General features: G+C 39.3%; 1 pseudogene; it reads right to left on the reverse strand.

The window, feature by feature from the left end:
- Positions 1–4,272: 4,272 nt before the first annotated feature.
- Positions 4,273–5,977, reverse strand: LOC135608773 (LRR receptor-like serine/threonine-protein kinase FLS2; annotated as a pseudogene).
- Positions 5,978–8,466: the final 2,489 nt, after the last annotated feature.

An 8,466-nucleotide genomic window follows, 5' to 3' on the forward strand; every position in this document is an offset into this window, starting at 1 on the left:
GATAATTGATGCACATGTCATTTGCCTCCTTATCGAAATCTACTCATCCCCCTTTTTCTGTGCCTCCGAGCATTTATTTTCTGTAGAACATAGGTTCGGCATCCCTTTGAATGAAATTGTATCTCTCTTTTTGATTTTGAGAATTTATGGTGGAATCGTGTAACCTTGTATAAGTGTGTCAAACATCTTCAATCTGTTTGGAGTTTCTTGGTTTAGAAAGAGTGTACATAATAATCCATATAGGGATGGCACGATTGTCATTGATCTCATTATCATTGATTTTTGCTGTTGAAAGGTCACCTTCACATATTTTCTTTGGAGCAGTTGATCACACGACTCTATCTTGTTTTATCATCGAAACCAATCGATCATATGCATATGCACATGCATTCTATCGGTGGCACCCGATATGGGTAAAAATGCCTCCAAAGTAGCATCAAACTATGCTGGATATAGTTAATTTGTTATACTCGTTCATTTATTTTTAGGAGACATGTCGCCTCGAGTGTATTACAAGTGATCGGCCACGTGCCAACCTCTTGTGCCAACCGTCTTTGAGGGTGTCGTGATTAGTTTGTTATCCATGTAGCAGCCGTTACTCCCTAAGCGTGTAACAATAAGTAAAGCTTATATATATATATATATATATATATATATATATAGATAATGTCGGTTCTTTAACCTCATTATTCATTTAATTAGATTTTTTCAGTATCCTGATCCTTAGATTTAAAAAATTTATATTGAAATTTTTATAGTTATGTAAGTGTAACATTTAGCTTCATTTACCGTAACGTTATAGGTTTTATTGATAAAAACACGAAAACAATGAGTAAAAAAATAATTTTAATATCTTAATTATATTTTAGGTGATGATGGATAGTAACATCACTATAGGCTACGAATGAATGTTACATATGAAAAGAGAGATTAATGATGAGAGGTGAGATAAATGGAAAGAAAGAGAATGATGCAGATGATGCTTTTCATATATGTCAACGTCGATATAAATGTAAAGTAATGAAAGGACTACTCGACATCTGCATCGTCGCTGATGCAAATGCAAGTGGCAAAAGAGCGATGATCTACTATGAGCCAGATGTGACCTTCCTTTATTTGACCCATGACACATCCATTTACGATGTCAACTTCCTCGTGACTCACCACATCCGTCGAGTTACTTATGTCACTTGTCACTCTCTTGACACTGGTTGCCATGTTAACTATAGGTCTCTAGTGATTAAAGATATGCTTTAGAGTGCTTATGAGGCTAATCGTTATCACCACATCACGAATTGCTCGATTCATAAGCCCGAGTTATTGACGTAAACGTAGAGTATCAACATTTAAAATTACTTTTTTTTCTCTCAGTCATAACCCAAAATATAAATGCAACTTTAAAATTACTTTTTACCGAACGTTTTCGTGTTTCACGGTGCTTAGGAACGAGCAAAGAATCCTTCGATGCTTACGTGCGCCATGGATCCTATCATACCAAATGAGCCGTGATTTCCACGACGAAAGAAGTATTCGATAGATCAAATGATGATGGTCGAAAGAGAAACCCATCGGATGTGAAGATTCAACTCAAATCAAAAGGAGATGAGGTAGGATTCGTCAAGATAGATTGGAAACCAAGTGTCCTAAAAGTGAAATCGGAGGAATTCGAGACAGATTCTTGAGATCGAGCATATCGGAGTTGAGATCGTTGCTTTCGAGGCCCATCAAAGATAAGAAGAAGTTTAGATATCTAACCTGGATTTTCGCCTTTACTCTGCCGCTTCTCCTCCCAAGTCGAGGCTCGATGTCATCAAAGATTAAAAGCGAAGGAAGAACTTTAGATATCTGACCTAGCTCTTCGCCTTTACTCCTCTCTGCTCCTTCACCGCCTTTCGACTCGGGAGAGAAGACGACGTCCTGATGGGGCTTCAAGCGAAACAGAAGTAACGAAACACATGTCATCGTTTAAGAATTCGAACTGCCTGTTTGATTCGATGGAATATTCTCGTCGTACGTACAAGTGCCGACCGGTGAGAGCCATCTGATGAGCCTCATCGATCCATGATGCGGTGATCTGATGTTGATCGTACGCAACTGAAACGGTGACGAACGCTCATAGCGTGTGTTGTACAGCGTAGTGTGGCGTGACTCGATGTTTGCATGTTATTGGGTCGGATTCGGTTCAGTCCATTACGAGCAGTCAACCAAGCAAATCTTCCGGAACAAGCTATTTCCCTCAACCGTTCGATGCATCCATCCACGACCAGGAAAGAACGGGAGCGAAACCCAAACCAACCCAATTCCTCGACCCGCACCACTAAAATTCCGACCCTTCTCCCATGAACTCTCGAGCACGCGAAATCGAAACGCATCTCGAAGCCCGCCCTTTTCCTACTCAACTCCCCGTCGTCCTTCCTCTAAACCTTCCCCTGATTCTCCTCTCTTGCTCTCGCGCTTTCATCTCCGATCTCGTCGCTCTCTTTCTCAATCTCTCTCGTGAGGTCTAACGATGGGGAGAGGTTCGTCCAGGTCCAACCCGTCGAGGCAGCGGAAGAGGGTGGAGGCGGAGACGGCCAGCACGCCAAGGATGAGAGGGCCTTCACCAGATGGTATGATCCGTTCCTTTCTTCCTCTTTCGGCACTCGTTGGGCAACGATCTGTCATGACTTTTTCATCACCGGTGCTGAAATCTATGATTTGGTCATAGCCAGGCATGCAATAAGGATGTCGCTGTTGTTCTCATAGACATGCACAGCTGCGGTCTCGATTCCAAAACCAAAATGACCCTTGCTACGCTCTTTTGTGATTTCATGTATTATTGATTTCTTATGTCTCATTCTGATAGTGTTACTGCAGCAGAGTCTTAGGGAGAAAGCAGTTGAGGCAAAGAAGCCGACAGAGAAGTAATTCTCATACAACATGTCCGTGCACAATCATATGTGATCATTCTGCTTTCTGCTCAATTTTTCATTCCATTTGATTGCAGAAAGAGGGTCGCCTCATCTGAGAGTAAGGAGAAGAAGGCAAAGAAGGGGAAGAAGTCCAAAGACCCTAGTGCTCCCAAGCGCCCTCCAACTGCTCAAGTTCTCATTTAAACTATTGTTAAGCCTTTTTAGGACTCCCCTAACTAATTTCGATCTATGTAATGTTGCTGTAGGGAAGACTTTAGGAAGTCATACAAAGAGGCTAACCCCGATAACAATTTGATTTGTTCTCTGCTCATGATTTTAAATTAAGATTCTTCAGTTTGTTCCATTGTTACTTTTTTTGACTGGATCATAACAGGTGTCCAAGGAAGGTGATGAGAAGTGGAAGGCCATGTCAGATGGAGTGTTTTATAGACTTTTGGATTATTAATTTGTTAAATATAATTTATGAGTGGCCATATTTAAATTCTTATTGCCTAAAACTAGGAAAAGAAACCCTACATTGAAAGGGCAGTAGAGCTGAAAATAGGGAAAGCATTAGAGAAACACAATCAAGAAGATGATGGGAAGTATGTGGATTGTTCATCAACCCTAGTTCAATCACAATTTGCTATTTTTTATGTGTAAAGTGATTGCTTCTTCCTCTTTTTACAGGAAAAGAAAGGGTCGTATAGGGAAGAAGAAGATATAGAAGAAGAAAATGAGGAGTAAGAGACTACTACTAGTAGAGATTCATATGAGAATTGTTTCTCCTTTCTGTAAATTTAAGAATCTCGTTAACTGCTTTTGGATAGTTTGTTTCTCATGTGTTGCTTATTCAATATGGCTAAACCATTTTCAAGATGTTTAGTGTTAGGACCAAATTCTGTGTGGTGCTTATGCCCCCATCTGTTTCCAAATTTAAGTGTTCTTATAATATGTTTTGTTGGATTTTAGTCATGGAACTACTAGTGAAATTTGCCAAACATGGACAAGGACCTCCTTGATGAGTTGTTAGGTGACCTTGACAAAGTTTATTACTGAAATATGTCTCATTATGCCTTAAATTCAGTAACAATCAACAATTTGTGATAGATCAGCAACATACCAATTACTGGAACAATGATTAGTATAAATATCAATGCATGCCACTCATCATATTGCTCAGGATGCTACCTTATTTAGGGTCTTATTAGGATACAAAACATTTGTATATTGACATCTTCATGACATTTTTTGTGAATGTAAGTGATTCCAATACAAAAATATTAAGGTAAAGGAATTGGGAACAGGGAGAACTTGTTCTCAGTGAAGCCTCACTGATTATAGCTAGGTTAGCACTTTGCTGAGTATTCATACAACCCAATTAGGGTTTCTTACATGGTGACAATGGTTGCCCACATAGGCACATGTTGTGAGCATAGGCGGCAGTAGGAAAGATGTTGTAAGGCCTTGACTGAGGAATCTGCCCACACAATCTGTTTGCCCTGAAGCTTGCATGCCTAATGTTCACTAATCTAGTGAGGTTATTTGGTACACTGCCATTAAGCCTGTTACTTGATAAATCCAGCCATTCCAGTTTCATCATTTGGCCCATGCTTGGTGGGATCATCCCCTTGATTTGATTCCTTGAGAGATCAATCCTTTGCAGACTTATGGAAGTTGGGATTTGGCCCCAGATCCCATTATTTGACACGACCTGCTATTTCAAGCCCAACTAACCACTAAATTCTGGCAATCTTCCAGTGATCCTGTTGTTTGAAATATCCACTAATTGCAAGAACTTGTTGGCGTTCTGCAGGAGTCCTGATACTGATCCATAGAGCTGATTCATGCGGAGGTCAGGCAGTTGAAGTCTTGAGATGTCAGAGCTGAGCATGTTGCTGGATAGTCTGAGTTCCTACAAGTTTGTCATGTTTGTGAAGAACTCACCAATTTCTCCTGTGATATAATTCTCAGACAGGTCTAAGGAGTTCGAGGACTCTGGTGATGTAAATGGCTTGAGGTTTCCCCTGATGTGGCAGCCTGCAAGGTGTACATCTCTAAGCTCTCTGCACCAAATCCAATGTGGTATTGTTTGTAGATGGAGATCATTATAGGACAGATGTATGGATGAGAGAGAAGGCAAGCCATTAGGAAGTTCATTAGGCAGGGGATCCGAAAACCCATTCCTAGACAGATTGAGATACCATAGCTTCTGCAATCTGCCCAAGGATTCTGGAATGGAGCCACTAAGCAAATTGGCACTGAGTGAAAGAGAAGTGAGGGATTTGAGGCCATCAATCTGGTGTGGAATTTGACCTGTAAGCTTGTTCTGACTCAATGAGATGTCCATAGTGTTAGTTTGGCAAGTCCCATAGTCACATCGGGAAAATCAGACTTGTTGTCTCGTCTTGAAACTATAAATAAGGGCCTGAGCTTTGATGTTAGACACATCACAAGAAGTACCACAGACACCACGAGAAGTACCACAGACACCACGAGAAGTACCACAAACACCACAAGAAGTACAGCAGGCATCACAAGAAAACCTGCTTATGGTTTGAAGTCTTCTTGTTTAGGAAGCTGAAGGTGTTTTATGGCCTAGGAACATCTTCCTAAGGCATTTGTAAGTGTCCCTCTTTTATAGTAGTAATTTGCTTCTCTTTCTTCCGTGGATGTAGGTCAAAGTCAAGGTCAACGAAGGTAAGGTTTTGATACTTGCCAACAAAGCTAGGTATCTCTCCGGACAACATGTTTTTGCTTAGATCAAGGGATTCCAGACTATGAAGACTGCTAAAGGCTGATGGTATAGGGCCCGTCAAAAGATTCCTCCCCATGTTGATCTGGAGCAAACCTTTGATAGACCCAAGAGTTGGAGGCAACTGCCCTTGCGGAAGGTTCCCACTCAATGAGAGCGTCTTCAGGGAGGTAAGCCTCCCCAAGCTTGAAGGTATCGAGCCTTGAAGCATGATGTTATCCTCAATGTAGAGCTGGGTGAGGCGGTTCAAGCCTAAGAATCTCTCAGGGATGCTCCCACTTAAATCTTCTTCATTCCACTAATCTAACATTCTGAAGGACGCCACAGTCATCCTCCTCTCTTCATGGACCGGCCTCGATTGCTATGGGGCCTCGATTGCCACCTCATCGCAGGGAGAGTCACAGCCTTGGAGCTACAGAGGGCCCAGAATGGAGGTGGAGCTTTCCTGTTCATGAAAGGTATACTGTCCCCTTCCTAGGTAATGGTGTTTTTGTTCTTTTTTCTATTGTTAAAATCTCGTCACTTGTCCCTCTACAGCTTCCATTAAAGCCCATGACAAATCAAAAGCCTTCAGAATAAGAGGAGTTGCAGCAACTCATCTCAGAGCAATTACCAGAAGGAACTGATGGCAGTGTCCGGTACATGCATGCTTGGTAGCCGAAGGTGATGCTTTCCACTGCAAGTATTATCATGTCAAATTAGGATTGAATTGCCTATGATCTACCACACTTATAGTGATGAAATCAGTAGCTGGGTAGCCTTTACATGGTGGAGCTTCGCGGAGCTGCCATCATCAAAGTGGGGGCATCAAAGAGAATGATAGGCCCTTATACGTTTGGTTTCTCCATGGCTCAACCATGGAGATCTGTTGGGCCTAAGCAATGTGCTGCCTTGATTAAGTGCAAGTTGCAGTCTTTGTGTTCTTTAGCAACAGGAGCACATCAAATTGTTGACCAATGTCACAATAAATATTTCTAAATGGAGAAGAATCACATAAAAGTCTTTCCACTTCAACTAAGAACAGTGGTCCAAAAAGGATCTTTGCCCCTGCATTCCTGGTCGCTGTTTGTTCTCAGTTGGTTCTTTAGTACTGAGTTCTCAAACAATTTGCAAGCTTTATGGCTTTTCTGAGCTCACCACTAAAAGGTCACACAGCAAATTTTCTGGCTTTTGTGTTTGCTCATCTCCAACATATTTCTATCAATTGAGTTGTTTATCCTAACATATGCAATACATATTATAATAACAATTGTGATGATGCTGGAAGAGTCTCAATTGGATGTAGCTCACATGAGGTGGCCACTAACGGGTAGAATTTGCTTATTCTCAGTTCATTTATGTGCATTATAACAACTTCATACTTTATCTACTGTTCGAAAGATCTGATCCGATTCTTTATATTTTATGTTGTGTGTATATATGCACGGATTTAATAAAGAAATCACAGGTCCATATCTAAATTGGATCGGGACCGACTGTTTTGTTTGACATGGATTTTATAAAGAAATCACAGATCCAATAAGAATCGAACCTAAGCCGAATTTATGATCAGATAATTATGAATTTTGTTCAAGTCTGTTGAAGTCCTTTTTAATTGACCTTAAGTTCTTATAATTTACTTATATTTAAAATAATTTTTATATAAAAAAATATAATATATAAGTTTCTTTTGTCAAATTTAAGTTAATAGGTGTTATAGCCTGCTTACGTGGATATAGACTCACAATAAATTATTAATAAAATGACAAGTGTAATTTAAGTTTAAAAAATAATTAAAATTTATTTTAGCTCCTACGATTTGATTATGGATGACTTAAGCCATTATAGTTTACTGTATTAATCTTTATATTTTTTAAAAAATATAGCATATAAGTCTCTTCGGTCAAGTTTGAGTTAATAGATATTATAATCAGCTTATGTGGCATATTGACTCATAATAAATCATTAATATAATATCATATGTAATATAAGTTTTAACAAAAATTGAAGTTCATCTTGTCGAGAAAGAGGAAGCGACAGAGGTCATAGTGGTGAACGAAAATGGAGAGGCCAAAGGTAAAGGTGAGGGAGAATTGGACCACTATGTTGTAGGCGCGGCAAGTAGGGACACAAGAAAAGACAAAGTGGGAGGTAATGAGGATGAAGACGCTTAGAAGGAGGAAGAGAGATCAGAAGATCACTAGTGCCTAGCATTGGAATAATCGATACACATCCACCTAAGGTAAGATCGAAAGCTCATAAACTTGTCGTCAACACGGGAGAGATTGCGTGCATACGATGCCCTTCTAGACAACTGTGGCTTAGTGTTATGCTAGTGATCGCTTCTACGACGACGTCTTTTCCTATCATTAATGGTGGTTTCAAGTTTTTTTTAAAACTTAAATTATATATATCATTATATTAATAATTTATTATGAGTCAACATATCACGTAAACAAACTCAAATATATTAATTCAGAATTGATAGGATAAACTTATATGTTATATTTTTAAAAATATAAAGATTATTTTAGATATAAATAAATTAAAATAACTCATGGTTAAAATCATAAGAACTAAAATAGACCTTCATATTTTTTTACTTAAATTATCTATATTATTATATTAATAAAATATTTATATACTATAATTTTAAAAATATAATGATTATTTTAGTTACAAATAAACAGTATAAGTTAAGTGAAAAATCACATGGCCCTTAATCCATTTTGCTCCGTCGGATCCATTGTTTCAAGTTTGGATCCGCTAGCTAGAGCCGTTATCGTCTTCACGGCTTTGCACGCGGTTCGAGTACAGTTACTAATCTGTTGGCTCGATCCA

Source organism: Musa acuminata, chromosome BXJ2-4, assembly GCF_036884655.1.
Source record: "Musa acuminata AAA Group cultivar baxijiao chromosome BXJ2-4, Cavendish_Baxijiao_AAA, whole genome shotgun sequence".
Lineage (NCBI taxonomy): Eukaryota > Viridiplantae > Streptophyta > Magnoliopsida > Zingiberales > Musaceae > Musa > Musa acuminata.